General features: G+C 50.4%; 1 protein-coding gene across 5 annotated transcripts in view; it reads right to left on the bottom strand.

The window, feature by feature from the left end:
- GRK5 (G protein-coupled receptor kinase 5) overlaps window positions 1–17,420 on the bottom strand; it is a 253,499-nt gene that overhangs the window by 166,333 nt on the left and 69,746 nt on the right. The gene's annotated exons all lie outside the window — the stretch shown is intronic.

The following is a 17,420-nucleotide window of genomic DNA, read 5'->3' as shown; positions in this document are numbered from 1 at the left end:
GAACAGCCTGGGTCCTTGATGGCACTGCTGAGCTGCCAAGCTGGTCCTGGAGCCACCTAGCTCCAGACTTCTTATGATGTGGGATGATAAACATTTGTTACTATTTAAACCATTTGTAATCAAGCCTTATTTCTTGAAGCCCAAATCATCCTGATGGGTTTCTTTTATTATTATTATTTTTTAAATTTTTTTCCATAAGTTATTGGGTGGTATAAGTAAGTTCTTTAGTGGTGATTTGTGAGATTTTGGTGCACCCATCACCCAAGCAGTATACACTACACCTTAGTATTTTATCCCTCACCCTCCCCCACCCTTCCCCATAAGTTCCCGAAGTCCATCTTATCATTCTTATGCCTTTGCGTCCTCAAATCTTAGCTCCCACATATCAGTGAGAACATACAATGTTTGGTTTTCCATTCCTAAGTTACTCCACTTAGAATAATAGTCTCCAATCTCACCCAGGTCCCTGCAAATGCCATTAATTCATTCCTTTTTTATGGCTGAGTAGTATTCCATCATATATATATATATATACACATACACACACACACACACACACACACACACACATATATCACAGTTTCTTTATCCACTCATTGATTTGACAGGCATTTGGGATGGTTCCATGATTTTGCTCCTATAATTATGCGTGTGCAAGTATCTTTTTCATATAACGACTTATTTTGCTCTGGGTAGATACCCAGGAGTGGGATTGCTGGATCAAATGGTAGTTCTACTTTTACTTCTTTCATGAATCTCCACACCGTTTTCCACAGTGGCTCTACTAGTTTACATTCCCACCAGCAATGCCTGATGGGTTTTCCACTTACTTATTCAACTGATACCTACTGAGTGCCAGCGGTGTCCTGCCCAGAGGGCCCCACAAACAGGATATGTTCTCTCCCTTTAAGATGCCTGTGATCTGATGGAGGGACTGGCAGACTTTTTTTTTTTTTTTTTTTTTTTTTTTTGAGACTGAGTCTCACTCTGTTCCCCAGGCTGGAGTGCAGTGGTGCGATCTCAGCTCACTGCAACCTCCACCTCCCAGGCTCAAGCGATTCTCCTGCCTCAGACTCCCAAGTAGCTAGGACTACAGGCGCGTGTCATCACGCCCAGCTAATTTTTTGTATTTTTAGTAGAGACGGGTTTTCACTATGTTAGCCAGGATGGTCTCGATCTCCTGACCTCGTGATCCGCCCACCTCAGCCTCCCAAAGTGCTGGGATTACAGGCGTGAGCCACCGCGCCCAGCCAGCCACCATGCCCGGCCCAGACTTTTCTATAAAGAGGCTTTGTCTTTGCAGACCACGCGGTCTCCGTCAAGACTACCCTGTTCTGCCACTGGAGAGAAAAACAGCCATAGGCAATATGTAAAAACAGGCATGGCTCTGTTCCAAAAGAACTAAAGAGCTTTATTTGTAAAAACAGAACTGGCCTAAGGGTCACAGTTTGCTGGCCCCTGTCCTAGAACCTCAGAAGTTCTAGAAATTCTAGGTCTCCCCCTACCTCCCTCCTCCTTAGCTCTGCGAGCTTGAGCAATGAGCCTGGTCACACAGAGTCTAGACCCAAGTCTCCTGACCATGGGCCCACACCCGATTCCTACTTACCTTGTGCCTTGGGGTGGGTGGGCCCTTTCCTGAGAACAAGAGCATTTGAAGAGAAAAGCCCAGAGGTCCAGCTTGACAGGTGGCTGGCGGCAGGTATGGGTCGGGACAGCGGCTGACAGCAGGTAGGGGTCAGGACAGTGCCTGCCTGGGAAATCCACTTTGGGATTCAACATTTCCCTGCAGCCCAGCCCCTCACCCCAACTCCCAGGTCCTGGCAGAGGAATGGGGGGACATGTGTAACCAGCTGAGATGTGGTCCTCACCCCTGAGAGCACCTGCTGGGTTGGATCAGGTCTTATGGACCCATTAAAAGTGGGTATAGTCTCACCTTACCCAGAAATTGAGACTAGGACAGGTTCTGAAATATGCTCAAGTGGCAGAGCAGAGATTTGAACTTGGGTCTGTGAAATGTTCTCACCACCACACACGCCTCTCACCCAGATCCAGGTACCCTTTCCTCCCTGCAGGAGGGGTCAGAGCCAAATAAATACACATGCGTCTCCTCACACCATGAAAGCAAGTGGAGAAGCTGAGCCTCCCTCATTTCACAGTTCCTGGGTCTCTGTTTTTCCCCAACTCCACAAAGCAGAGGTGGGGGTGGGGGTTGAAAATGCTCAGCTCCCAGACCCCAGGGATTAGCAGGTGATTGTCAAGCATCTGAAAAGACACAGTGCTCTTGTCAGTATTAGACCATAATAGATTCACACTCACCCCCTCCATCTGAAGGCTTCTATTTCAGGTTTAACGTAACAATAGAGTATTGTTCCTACTCCAGACTCGGGTACCACCCTGAGGCGATGGCAGCACCCACCCAGCCCCAAACTGGCACTGACTCCTGCCTCGGGGCAGAGGCGGCACCACCCAGGCATCCAGGCCATCATCCACTCCCTCCTAGATTCCCAGCAAATCTCCTAGGCAGTGACAAGAGGGCCCAAGGTCTATGCGGAAGGATGAATGTACAAAGAAGCCAATATGCCTGATACTTGATGCCTGGCACTCCGCAGTCAACATAAACTATCCTCCCAATGCCCATGGCCAAAGGTCACCAGAGTGACAGCCCCATAGCTGTGCACTGGGAGGTCAAAAGATGGAGGAACAACAATCACTTAATACACAGAGTGTTTGCTGTATACCCCATCTCTTCTCCTCAATTGTATTTAAGCTTTGCATTCAAGGTTTTACAACTATCCCACGGTAGAGCTTAGCATCTGTTAGCTAAAGAACCAGGCTGGGCATGCCAGAGAAAAGCACCCTGGATCGGCAATCAGGAGCCTGAGTGCAGGCTGGATGCACCGCTGTGTGACTCTCCAGGCCTCACATCTCTCTTGTTTTTTTGTTTGTTTGTTATTATGGTTTTTTGTTTGTTTGTTTTTGAGGCACAGTCTCACTTTATCTCCCAGGCTAGAGTACAGTGGCACAATCTCGGCTCACTGCAACCTCCGCCTCCTGGATTCAAGCAATTCTCCTGCCTCAGCCTCCCAAGCAGGTGGGACTACAGGTGTGCACCACCATGCCTGGCTACTTTTTGTATTTTTAGTAGAGATAGAGTTTCACCATGTTGCCCAGCCTGGTCTCAAACTCCTGACCTCAAGTGATCCACCCGCCTCAACCTCCCAAAGTGCTGGGATTACAGGCGTGAGGCACAGCATCCAGCCGCCTCAAGTCTCTTGTTTGCTAAATGGGACATAAAAATATATCCCCCACCTGTTTCACGAGAGTGGGGTAAGATTCAAAGGAGAGAGTAAGCCACTTCCTGGCTGCATAACCTTAAACAACAGCTTATACATGACTTCTTCAGGTCTTAGCTCCTTTGTTTATAATATGGGAACATTCTTGTTCATACTGCTTCGGAGTATGACAGGAGATGAAGCCACCAAATGCTTAGTGCAGTGTCTGGCCCAGAGCTCGAAGTTTCCCAGTATTCAGTGATTGGAGGATGCTTTGTAAAACATAAAGTCAACACGCAGTTGGCCTCCCACATCCACGGGCTCTGCATTCGTGGAGTTAATCAACCATGCATTGAAAACATTTGGCAAAAACACAGCTGTATCTGTACTGAATATGTACACACTTTTTCTCTTGCCATTATTCCCTAAACAATGCAGCATAGCAACTATTTACATAGCATTTACATTATATCTAGAGATGAGTTAAAATGTACCACAGGATGTGTATAGGTTACATGCAAATACGACACCATTTTCTACCAGGGACTTGTGCATCTGCAGATTTTGGTATCCTCAGGAGGTCCTGGAACCAATCCCTCACAGACACCCAGGAACAGCTATGATTGAAGAGTCCTGCCCCTCACCCCATCCCATCTAGCACACGGCAACCTTAAGTTTGTGTGCAATTTCAAATGTACTTAGGCCCTGAGGGTAAGAATCAGGTTTGGGGAGGTTTAGGGTACTGGGTTTTTTTTTAATTATCTGAAAGATCCCCAAAATAGCCACCTGCCCAAGGCAGCAACCCAGAAGCAATGAGCAGATAAACGTGGGGGCTGTCCCTGTGAAGCCAAGGCACCGTGTGGCTGTGACGAAGGAGGAAGAGGAAGAGAAGGAAGAAGAGGAGGAGAAGAGGAGGAGGAAGACGACAAGCAGAAGAAGGAGGAGGAGGAAGAAGAGGAGAAGGAGGAGGAGAATAAGAATACAGAGGAGGATGAGGATAAGGAGGAGGATGAGGAAGAGGAGGAGAAGGAGGAGGATGAGGAAGAGGAGGAGGAGGAGAAGAGAAGGAGGAGGATGAGGAAGAGGAGGAGGAGGCAGCAGCAGCAGTTCCTTCCTGCTCCAGGAAGCAGCTCTGCACCCACCAGCGCCCGAGGCAGCCATGGTCACACCGTCACACCCAGTTCCAGACTGAACAAAGGATCCTGCCAGGGGCCAGAGGGAGCCTGCACCCAGACAACTGTTTTTCCAAGGATGCCAGGCCAAACACCCAACCCTGGGTGTAGCTAAACGGGTCTAGCTGGGTGTAGCTTCACTGCGTCTCCTGCCGAATTGGTGATACCGCAAACCCAAAGGAGCCCTGCTTCACCGCCAATGGCAGCTCTCAGAAAGTAGAAGAGATCAGTCCACAAGAAACATGAAGATCATGGAGAAAAATGTACAACCAGCCGGATCACCCCATACCCTGCAGCCAGCTCCAGAGCCTCTAGCACATCCCCCATCCCAAATTCACCTACCAATCTAATGTCCGCTCATCCCTCAAGGACCGACTTGCAGAAGTCTTGCCCCTCTGCAAAGCCACCCACTATTACAGAACAATCTGTCTGTACTCCTGTTCTCCCACAATCCTCCTCACTCCATCCTGGGCTCATTCGCTGAATAATCACACTCCTGTCTCTGACTTGGACAGGCAGTGGCTTTGCTGCCAGGAACACAAGGATGGAAAGCAGCCCCTCCTCAGAGGAGCCCAGCCCAGAAGATGAGACAAACAAGGAAGAGATGATTATGTCTCAACACAGGGTTGTTGCAGGACCTACGTGAGCAGAAGGCTACACACACACAGATGGGGAAACCCCAGCCCAAGGAATCTAGAAGGCTCCCCAGAGGTGGGATGTCTCAGAGGGACTCGGAAGGACAAGTAGGGGGCCACCAAGCAGAAGAGGACAGGACAACATTCTAAGCAGAAAGGTTTCCAAAGGAGTCCTTGGGAATGGCTGGATTGCGGGGTGCCTGGGAAGGGAAGACAGTGCCTGCCTTCTAGAGGCAGAAGTTGGAACCACTTTGTGAAGAGAAATGGTCAGATACGGCTTTAAAATCATCACGATGTCAGCAAAACCAGAAGGGACTGCATTTTAGGGGCTATTGCAAAAGTCCAAGAGAGAAGAAATGAGACTGAACCAGAATAACAGCCGTAGAGGTTAGAGGTGAAGGCCATAAGGAGAAGGGAATAGATTTTTTCTTCTTCTTTTTTTTTTTTTTTTTTTGAGACGGAGTCTCACTCTGTTACTCAGGCTGGAGTGCAGTGGCATGATCTCAGCTCACTGTAACCTCTGCCTCTCAGGTTCAAGCAATTCTCTGCCTCAGCCTCTCGAGTAGCTGGGACTACAGGCACCCGCCACCATGCCTGGCTAATTTTTGTATTTTTAGTAGAGACAGGGTTTCACCATGTTACCCAGGGTACTCTTGAACTCCTGACCTCAGGTGATCCACCCACCTTGGCCTCCCAAAGTACTGAGATTACAGGCGTGAGCCACCACGCCCAGCCGGAAACAGATATTCTTCCAGGAGCTGTTCAGCAACTGGGGTCCTTATTACTCAACCACTACTAAGCAGCTGCTCCTTGCAAGTAGCCACCAGCTTTCCTAGTTCTCTACTCTCAGCCGCTAAGTACAGCTGACCATAAAGTTTTAAATAGTATACATGTAAAACAGTGTGAGTTTTAAATAGTGTGTGTTAGGAGTATCCTGACACATAGGTGTTTGACCTCCCTAACCCTGATAGGAGCTGAACAAAGAACATGGTTATACAAACTGAAAACCAAAGAACCACACCTAGGCTACCCCAACAAGGTCAGAGGTAGCTCAACTTGTGCCTAAGATAAAACAATCTCCAGGAAGGCTATGAGCAAACCACTGCTGGGCCAGGAGAGACTCAGGACGGGGGAGGCACGTGCACAAAGACCGAGAAGGCAAGAAGCCATATGCTCCTCCGGGCTCACCGCTCACCACTCATCTCTATCCAGGTGGCTGTGCGACTATGGCCAAGTCACCAACCCTCTCTGGACCTCAGATCCTGCATCCACCAGCTGGAATTGAGGATCTGTGATATGCCCATAGGCAGCCACCATCTTCTGACCCCCACAGTGGGAAGAGAGCCACAGGCAGGTCAGGCGCGGCCTCCCAGCCTGCCCAGAACACCGGTTCCCAAAAGCAAAGACATTAAGCCCTTCCTGCCAAGGGAGGGAAATGCTTGTTTACAGCCCTTAGCTGGTCCAGTCCTAAGTCTTCAGAAGGAGAGGGAAAGGTGCCCAGAAATCCTTGATCACAATGACCAAAAGAGACGCAGCCTTGACATGCCAGAATCTCTAGAGGAGTTTGAGCAGGGGCCACAGACACGTGGCTCCGGACCTCCTCAGCTCCAAAAACAAACAAAACAAAAATCCTTCTTCTCCCCATCCCCCAAAGCCTTTCTTTTTTAAATAAAAAAAATCTTGAAAAATCAGTTTCTGAAAATAAAATCTGCTCCCTTACCATATTTTCTCATGAAGTTAAAAATACAAGTGTTGGAGGGGGAAGGAAAAAAAAAAAGTTTTGCTTAAGGTCAGAAGGGGAAAAGGCATGTTTTTTGAAATCTTGAAAAATAAACAAGACTCAGCCCTCTTGTGCAGGCTCTCTGGGAATGTGACCTGAGTGCTGCTGGGGGTTGGAAAGCCTTTGCTTAAAGAAAAGTTCGAGGGCACACCCAAGGTGGGAGGTTAGTAGCTCAGACACCATGTTCCGCGTTCCCCTCCGGATGACCAGCCAACCGACACTGGGACATGGGCGTCCAGGAATGGAGTGGCTGAGGCCGGGTGGGTGAGGAGGGGCAGGGAGGAGGAAGAGCAGCTGGCCTGCTGCCCTGTGAATCAACTACCCCCACTCCCCACACACACCCAAGCCAGTCCATGCTGAGGGATGCTTGTCCAACCAGAGGCAGGGTGTGGGGTCACGTTCCAGCCAGCCAGGAGCCCACCATGTCGCTGCAGCAGTGACACAGTGAGGTGCAGCAGAGATGTGACCCTCCAGGGCAGGGTCACAGACAACACGGGATGGTCCCTCAGCTTGGCCTATCTGCCTCTCAGCAGTAGCTAAAGAACCCATAACAAAGCTTTGAGGAAACACGGAAGCAGGGCTCAGAGGCCACCCATCCAGTCGATACCTACTTATTAAGCACCTACTATTTGCTAGACCCTGAACCAGACACTGGAACTACAAGAAGCAAGACAGACAAGGTCCTGGCTGGCATGGAGCTTAGGTTCGGGTGCTTGAAGCCCCCCCCACTTTCTCCTGCTTTTCACCCCCATGCCCTGTCCACAGACCTTCTGCCACTCCTGCTGGGTACTGATGTGTGTCGAGGGTAAGCCATGGCATTCCCCACCTCCACCAGGGCTCATAAACTCCAGGGAGGCTCTGCAGGCAGAAAGGGTGGGAAGGGGAACAGAGCCCACATCATCATCTCTAACATGAGGTGCAGGATGGCCGGCCCCAGAGGATGTGCCCAGTTTCATTACTGCATATCCATGGCCTCCCAGCTCTGGGCTAACCCTAAGAGCAGAGGACACAGGCACAGGCCGTTCCTGCCTGTGAGGACCGTCCAGCCCAGAGAGGGGGAACCAAAAGCAAAGGGTTAGGATGAATCCAAGGCCAGCAGGGAGGAGCTGGAATGAGCAGGGCTTTGGGATCGGACAAGCTCTTTGGATCTAAGCCTGTTTCCTGGCTGTGTCTACCTGGGAGACTCGCTTCACGTGGGAGCCTCAGCGCCCTCTATAGTATGGGGGAGATGACGGTGCCAGCCTTGCACACACATCCCATGACCACATAGCCCCAGTGTTTGATATGGCGCAGTCATAGCCGTCCTCCTCTCTGTGCTTTTTTTTTTTTTTAGACGGAGTCTCACTCTGTCGCCCAAGCTGGAGTGCAGTGGCCGGATCTCAGCTCACTGCAAGCTCCGCCTCCCGGGTTCACACCATTCTCCCGCCTCAGCCTCCCGAGTAGCTGGGACCACAGGCGCCCACCACCTTGCCTGGCTAGTTTTTTTTGTATTTTTTAGTAGAGATGGGGTTTCACCGTGTTAGCCAGGATGGTCTCGATTTCCTGACATCGTGATCCGCCCGTCTTGGACTCCCAAAGTGCTGGGATTACAGGCTTGAGCCACTGTGCCCGGCCTCCTCTCTGTGCTTTGCCAGGAGTGGATGGCAGTGTAGTAGTGGGCAGGAGGGTGGACTTGCCAGAGGAAAGCCAAAACAATTTAAGAGGGGAGATGTCAGTCGAGCTAAACCCCAGAGATGGAAATATAATTTCTACAAGAAAAAAAAGATGAGAAAATAATTCTAAGCCCAGAATGAAAACAGGCTTTTTTTTTCCTTGAGGGCTTAATTATATTTCCTTACCCTGAAATGAAAGATTTGTGATGAATTATTAACGATGGATGGCAGATGTAGCTTTTCACTCCCTTCTTCCTCTCTTCCCTTTTTTCTTCTTTCCTTCCCTCCTCCCTTATCTTCTCCCTTCTTTCCTCCCTTCCTTCTTTCCTTCCTTTCTCCCTTCCTCTCTCTCTCCCTTTCTTTCTTCCCTCCCTCCCTCTTTTCTCCCTCCCTTTCTCCTTCCCTTCCCCCTCTCCCTTCTTCACTCCCTCTGTCCCACCCTTCCTTTCTTCCCTCCGTCCCTCTTCTCTCCCTCCCTTCCTCTCTTCCTCCTCTCTCTCCCTCCATTCTTCTCTCCTTCCCTCCCTTCCTTCCCTCCCTCCTTTCTCCATTCTTCCTTCCTTCTCTCCCTTCCTCTCTCCTTCCCTCCCTTCCTTACTTCCTTCTTTCCTCCCTCCTTCCCTTCCTTACTTCCTTCTTTCCTCCCTCCCTTCCCTCCTATTCTTCAATGTAAATTTATTGAGCATGTGCTCTGTTGCCAACACTGTTTTAGACACAGGGGGACACGTTAGTGAACCAGACAGACAGGACATCTCCTGGACCTTACATTTCATCCTCACAACTGCCCAGAGTCATCACCAACGCCATCTTACAGACAAGAAAAAGAATTTTACCAGCAAGCCTGTCATACACACTGAGCCTTTGAGCCCAAACGGATAAAAACAATCGGCCTTCACGGCCTGACTCCTCGCCTCCCCACCTTTTCCACCAAAACCTCTGCAGCCAGTCAAGGGAGTGGGTGACCAGCCCCAAAGTGACCACTTCCAAGGGGTGCCTGCGTGGCGGGCTGCAACAGGGGAGGCGGGCTGACTGGAGGCAACAAGCTTCCCAGCCCTTCATTATTCCTGCCAGCCACTCCAGAGCAACCTTTTCCCTTCAAATTACAGCAAATTGAAAAGCAGAGTCAACAGAGGCCCCCAAAGTCCTGAGAGAATTGAACTTGCCCTGCTAGCTTAAGGAAGGCTGAGGCGGGGGCCTGGGGCCCTCCAGACCCCCATGTGTGACTCTGTATTGTACAACCAACAATTAGACGGTACTGAAAAATCCAATCACAGACTGCGGCGAGAATAAGTCCAAAAAACCCAACATACAAAAACACTCTTTTTCCCAAACAAGGGGGCAGATTTTGCGGCAACTTGTGCAGTGAAGATTTTACTTCAAAGGACTTAAAGCACTTTGGGAACTCAATTAATAAGAGGGATTACTACAACAGTGAGCTCAAATTGCCCTGATGAAATAGTTAAGAGTCGTGGTGGTGGCTGCAGGGTACAGGGTGTTCATTACACTATCCTCTCTGTTTTTTGAGTACATTTGAAATGTCTCATAATGAAAAGTTTTTAAAATCCTGATAAAGTAACACGACACCTGAAGTCTACAGAATACAAAAAATGAAAGTAAAACATTCACAGTGGGGTTAATAAAAATGAAAGTAAAACATTCACAGTGGGGTTAATAGAAAGAATAACCCCCTGGATTTGTGGGGTGCTTTGCTCTGTATGTTCTACATGCAGCATCTAATATGAGCTTGCAAGGAAAGTAGGGGTTATGAGTCCCATTTTGCAGACAGGGAAGCTGAGACTTGCCCAACGACATTCTGCCAGGAAGTCATGAGGTGAGGACTGACCTTGACCACAGGGGCCCTTGCGTGGACTTCATCCCTCCCTACCCTGGCCAGGTCCTGGCCCCAGCACTCAGTAGCTCCCTGCTCCCCAGTTCCTACCTCCATGGATATGGTTTTTATAAAACAGGTTTTATCGCTGTTGTTAAATTTTTTTTGCCTGCCACCGCTCCTTTTACCATGCCACCGCCCCATTTCTGCATCACACAGCACGGGCTTTTAAGAACTGCGCCCAGGGTCCCCACAAGCAGAGTGGAGCTGACGGCTCACACAGCATCCATCTTCCCTGCTGGGCCTTTGGCCCCAAGGCTTGTTTGGCCAATGGACAGTCCTCAGTATAAAATGTTTCCAGTGGCATAAATTAAGGTGCAATGGAACACTTCCCCAGGACAGACTTAACTGTTACAAACCCTGATTTGCCTTTTCAGAAACTGTCTGGGCCAGGACTGGCCACAAATTTCTCCAATCTCTGCCTCCAACCCAGGAATCAAGCCTTGGGAAGCCTGGCCCAGGGGTTTCTTCTTACCACCCACCCTCCCACTGTACCCAGGACCAACCCAGGAAATGCTTTAAATGACAGTTTCTTTAACCTCTTTTATTAGAGACCCATTTGAGAAAACACGAGTCCCTTAGTGCTCCCCTACCTGCACAAAAGTCTGTCCTTGTCGCCCCTAGTACTGGCTGCCCCCAGCCTGAGGCGCCCTGAGAGATGCCAGCCAACATGACCCCATGAAGTATGGGTCTGATGACTTCACTCTAGACACGAGCATTGAGATCTCCTCTCTTTGCATCCTCAGAACCTCTGTTATGTCTGAAACCTCATAACCTTTCCTGAGGAACACATCGTACCTGTTCTGGGCTCCGAGAGTGTTGCAACAGCCCTTGGCCAAAAGCAACAGAGCTCAGAGCCAGATCCCCACGCAGACTGGCAAGCCCTCCGGGCAGCCCAGGACGGGGAGCTCAGATGCCTGTGCTCTGCACAGCCCTGCCCAGGGCCTCCCCTCCATTTCCACGCAAGGCCCCGGGGAGACATCCCTTTGCCAAGACGGCTGCCTTGCACCCAGCACTCACACTTGGGAGAGACCCGCGGTGCCACTGGGAGCCCAGTACACAGGCTCAGGCCTGACCCTCCACCTCTGTCTGTTAGGCCCTTTCATCACCTCCTCATGCTTCCCGCACCTCCAAATGGCTAACAACTCCCAGTATTCACCCTCTGACGACTGAGAGGCCACAGCAGCCTGTTCTGCGCCGAAGCCCCTGGACAGAGTATCTGCGGAGCACTCGAGATGTGGCTGGTGCAAGTTTAGAGGTGCTGTGAGGCAAGATACAATGGACTGTAAATGCTTAGCATAGACGAAGGAACGTAAAATATCTCGTTAATATTTTTCATATTGATGATGTACTAAAATGATCATTTGTATATATCGAATTAAATAGCCAGGCTCAGTGGCTCACATTTGTAATCCCAGCACTTTGGGAGGTCAAGGCAAGAGGACTGTTTGAGGCCAGCCCAGGCAACATTTCTACAAAAAAGAAAAGGATTTTTATATTCATGATATGCTAAAATGATAACCATTTGCAGATACTGGATTAAATAAAATATACTATTAAAATAATAATAGCTGTTCCTCTTTTACTTTTCTAAAGGTGGCTACTAGAATTGTTTTTCTACTTCCTAAGAGGCTCACGTTTATTTCCATTGGACAGCGCTGGCCTAGACAGTGGCTCTGACATACACCATCTGGGTCCAAACCTCAGCTTCCTTGACTGGTTGTTTGATGTTGGGCAGGTTTCATTTCCTACCTGTACCCAGTTTCCTCCTCATCTGCCCACAGAGCACCGAAGTACACTGCCCAGAGCTGGGGAGGAGTCACTGAGATCACACAGACGTGCAGTTACCACAGTTCCTGGCTCTCGATCCCTCTTGGCTGCTGTTGCTCATTCAACAGATATTTTCTGTCTCCCTACGACACGCCAGGCTCTGGGGACACAAAGATGAACCCTGAAACATTCTCTTGCCAGAGCTATCCCCAATCTAGGCTTTGAAGGGCCAGGCTCACGTCTCAGCTTTGCTATTAACTATGTGACCTTGAGCAAGCCACATTTTGGGGAACGGGGCTCATGGTCCCATCTGCAGGGTGACCCTTGATGACTCTGGGATCTCAGGGAAACCACCAGCATTAGAAAGCAGAAGGAGGCAATGTTCCCAGAGGGCAGGTGTCTGAGCTGGCTCCACCCCAAGGCCTAGCCTCCAACAGCACTTGCATTTTTTTGCCAGAGACCCCGTCAGCACTTGGCCAGGGAGTACAGAGCCCAGGCACGGGCGTTCCTGAAGCCTGGAACTCAAGGCCTCAGGAACGTGTATGTCTCACTGCCCCAGTCCTATGTCCTCATTTCCCAGCCTAGGAGAAGGACTTGCAGGGCTTGGAGGGGTGCAGGTTAGGCAACGAGGCGGGAATGGGGTGTGGATTCATTTTCACAGAAGCCTCAAGGTCAAATACTTCATCTCATCTCCAAATGTGACCATGCTCACTGCAGGGCTGGGGGACACTCCCATCCCATCACAGGTCTACCCAGACTGAGCACACTATGAATTCATAGTTCCTATAAATCCTAGCATTACCTTGTGACTAGACTAATTATATTGCTGTGTTGTTTTTGTTTTAAAAAAAAAAAAATCCTGACAAAGGTTACTAGTTTAAAATATCATAATATTAATATTTATCATTTTCCTGTGGCATTTTAAATTTTTTAATGAACTAGGAGCCTCAAAACAAAACCAAAAAACTGAAAGCAGGCCAGGCTCCTTGTCAGCTCTGAAAGGCCCTGAGATGTGCCCCAACTCTGCAGCAGGACCAGGCCGCAGTAACACAGTACCTCGGGGCCTAGAGAAGGGATTGGACAGGCCAGCAGCCCAGAGAACCCGACAGCATCAACTGGGCGATTGTCACTCCTCGGGCCTCGCCTAGTCCTGCTTTCTCACCGGCCTCACCTTTAAAACCAGACATTCATGTTGGGCAGAAGAAAGTGCCCAAGAGCTTCTAGAAGCCTCCCTGAAGCCTCTGGGGCCCTGCCAGCCCTGGACCCTTCTGACAACTCCTGGGCTCTCACCTCTACTCCAGGTAGTTCTGTGATCAGTTGCTGACCACCAGAGCAGGAAGCTGTCACAGACCACTGGAGCCAACACTTCATGCTTCAGGGGAGAAACCTGGACCCACAGGGGGTCTTGGTCCATCTGCTCGATGGTCCATCTGCCCATGAGCCCATCCAGGGCCACAGCACACTTCTCCCGCCCCAGCCAAAACCAGAACCTGATCTAGGAGCTGAGGACACAGCAGTGCAGACACATCAGGTTGGTGAGGGAGACAGACAAGGAAACCAGACTGTTACAAGACAGACTGGTGAGATGGGCTGCCAAGGCAAAGGGGAGAACCAGTGGTGGGAACAGCAGCTCTGGGGCCAGAGAAGTATCTCCCATCCCAGCAAGAGATAGCTCTGCTGCAGTCTGGAGCTCCAGGAGGAACTGGCCTGGTGAAGAGCTGGGAGAATGGTCCAGGCTCAGGGAAAGGTTTGTACAAATCAAGATTGTAAAAGAGAGAGCCCAGTGCTCACTGAGGGCACTAAAGTAATTTAGGGCCCCAAAATGTGAGTGGGGGAGGAGCAAGTGAAGTCAACGGTTTGGAGTGTGCAGCTTGGGTCTGCACTCGAGGAAGAGATGCTGTGTGAAAAGGCAAATCACAGCAGGGCACAATGGCATGGGGAGATCACACAGAAAGTGACAGTGACCAGCGGAGCAGGAGATACTGAGCAAGGAGGGGAGGGCAAAAGGGGAGGGCAAGGGACAGATGCCCAGGAGGGAGGTCACCAATGGTAAGGAGAAACAGGATAGGCTCAAGAGATGACTCCAGGATTTCTGCTTGGGTGACGGGCCACTAAGGCTGCTGTCTGTGCAATGAGACCACATCTTAGAAATAAGAAATTTGGTCTTTACCAAATTCATCCACAAAGCTAAGTAGCAGCCTGGCTCTCCATCACCAGTTCACAGCAGGAACATTCTGCCAGCTTCTCAGCCACCTCGGGGATCGGATGACCTGACGGCCTGGCTTGGGGATGGCAGTGCTCAAGGGCACGCTTCCAAATGGGCAGGGGCCCAAGAGAAGAGGCGGCCAACCACCACCCCGGGAACCTGGGGCAACCTGCCAGCTTCAAAGGCTCAGCCGTGCTAAGACCCGAGGTCGGCCAGATCCCTCCCTGTGAAGAAGATGCCACCACAGGAGAGGCTGATTGCAGAACAGTGGCTTGGACACAGGCTGTGTGGTCACAAGCATCCGCATACAAGCACCAGGGGTGAGCCGTACACAGACGTGGCCAAAATGAACAAGCCATCACCACTTCTGGGTGCTTGACACCTAATGGGAACTCAAGAGCAGGGGAGAGGAACAGGAGAGCTCGGGGCGGAGACTGCCAACCCAGGGAAGTTAGTAAAGTAGGGTTGCGGGGGGGTCGCTGGCCAGACCCACAAGAACTGCTTTGGGAGCAGCCGGGAGGAGCAATTTTTTCCCAAGGAGGCAATGAAGGCAGGATGTGCACAGTCCCTGGGAGAAAGGTGAAGCGGTGTCCATGTGAGCAGAATGACTCAGCCCAAGCATGGAGGCAGCACATGGTGGCAAATCCGTCTATATGGAGAAGATCCTTGTGCTGAGGACAGAGTGAGAAAAGTCCTGAAAGCAATGGGCAGGCCCTGGGGCTTTACCCTGTAGAAAACAGAAGGGTGTGGAAGTCAGAAGGGTGTGTTGGCTAACTCCTGTAATCCCAGTACTTTGGGAGGCCAAGGAGGGTGGATCATAAGGTCAGGAGTCTGAGCAGCCTGACTAAAACGATGAAACCCCGTCTCTACTAAAAATACAAAAATTAGCCAGGCGTGGTGGCACGTGCCTGTAATCCCAGCTACTCAGGAGGCCGAGGAAGGAGAATTGCTTGAACCCGGGAGGCAGAGGTTGCAGTGAGCTGAGACTGGGCCACTGTACTCCAGCCTGGGTGACAGAGTGAGACTCCATCTCAAAAAAGAAACAAAGGAAGGAAGGGAGGAAGGAAGGGAGGGAAGGAAGAAAGGAAAAAAGGAAGGAAGGAAGGAAGGAAACAGGAAGTCATTACCTCCAAAGCATTCTAGGAGAAAAATAATTTGGCAGTGCCTCAAAAAATTAAACAGGGAATTACCATAGCATCCAGCAATTCCACTCCTAGGTATAGTACCAAGAGAAGTGAAAACAAGGACTGGAACAAGTACTTATACACCAATATATTTCCATCCTGAGACCCCTAAAAGAACAGTAAAAGAATAAAACACGTATCAACTATCAACCTACAAAGGCTGAGAGACGGGAGAACGAACGACAGCTGACCGGAGCCATCAGAACCACCGATGAAGGATGGCAGAGGGATGGATGGGTGGGCACTGGCCTTGCTGGCTGGAGAGCTGACATTCATGTTCCCGCAGGTAACAAGACCAACAAGAACTCCATTTGTGAGCTTGAGGCAACAAGTGTGACAGCGCATAGTCTCAGAGAATTGATTCTGTGTGTGTTACGGCACTAACTTTTTATTATCATGGCCTCATGACACTCATGACACTCAGACAAAGCATGTTTGCGATAATCCATTACTAAGCATAATTTGTCCCTGGACCAATTTTTAAGTTGCTTTCCCCCTTCCCTGCAGCTGTTCTGCACGGCCAGGGAGAAGCCTCCAGAGATAAGGGTACTAAGGCCTCCAACTCCCTGGGCACAGAGCAGGGGACTTCCTGATGCCTGTAGGTAAAGCCCCAATACCACAGGCTTCTTGTGTTCAGGGCTCTTCCCATTCTGGCTCCAGTGCAACACCCTAGGCACTGGGTTTGTAGGGTTCCTGAGACAGGAATTCAAGGATGAAAACAGCCAGTGCAGCTAGGTCATAGGCATCACGTGCCCTCCTTCTCCACCACCACCCCACCCTCCAGCATGTGCAAACCAGGGGATAACTTCTCCGGAGACACAAGAGAGACTTCACATTTTCCCACGGCTGCTCTACTTTTCACATGCTCCCCCAGAAAATGGAGTAGGCTCCTCCAGGGAGAGCACTCACTAGAACGCCAGGCAGTTACTGGTATGCACACCAGCGCTGCTGTGTGGCTCTTCTCGCCCTTGGCCACAGAGTACCAGAGGGCTGCAGGCCACCGCCACTCACTCCTTGAGAATCACGGCACATTTTGAAGGCCACGCCACTGACAGGAATGAGGAGCCCTTGCTGCTGTCACCAGAGTCAAGTTGGTCTTAACCATCCACTCCCACCCCCCTAGTAGCACCCAGCCCTCCTCCTTCCATCTTCTTTCATCAGAAAACTGGATCTTCCCACCTGCTCTCCCACAGGATGCTGAGCTGCACAAGGGGAAGAACCATCCAGCTCATCTTTCTATCATGTGCACCACACTCAGGGCTCAGCGCCTGTGATAAGCAGAATTGTAGGTCCCCAAATTGCTGTGTTGAAGTTCTTAACCCTCAGCACCTCAGAACACGACTGTATTTGGAGAAATTCGAGGATAAGGCCTTTAAAGAGGAGATCATGCAAAAATGAGACCATTCATTAGGCTGCACCCCAGCCCAATGTGACTGGTATCTTTATAAGAAGAGGTCGAGGGCTGGGCGCAGTGGCTCACGCCTGTAATCCCAACACTTTGGGAGGCTGAGGCAGGCAGATCACGAGGTCAGGAGATCAAGACCATCCTGGCTAACACGGTGAAACCCCATCTCTACCAAAAAAATACAAAAAATTAGCTGGGAGTGGTGGCTCGCCCATGTAGTCCCAGCTACTCAGGAGGCTGAGGCGGGAGAATTGCTTGAAGTCAGGAGGCAGAGGTTGCAGTGAGCCGAGATTGCGCCACTGCACTCCAGCCTGGACAACAGAGCGAGACTCCATCTCAAAAAAAAAAAAAAAAAAGAGACCAAGAAGTCAGGACACAGAAAGACACCAGGGTGCAGGTGCACAGAGGAAAGTCCATGTGGGCTCAGAGCAAGAGGGCAGCCATCTGCGAGCCAAG

Source organism: Chlorocebus sabaeus, chromosome 9, assembly GCF_047675955.1.
Source record: "Chlorocebus sabaeus isolate Y175 chromosome 9, mChlSab1.0.hap1, whole genome shotgun sequence".
Classification (NCBI taxonomy): Eukaryota; Metazoa; Chordata; class Mammalia; order Primates; family Cercopithecidae; genus Chlorocebus; species Chlorocebus sabaeus.
This window is presented reverse-complemented; position numbering and strand designations above follow the sequence as displayed.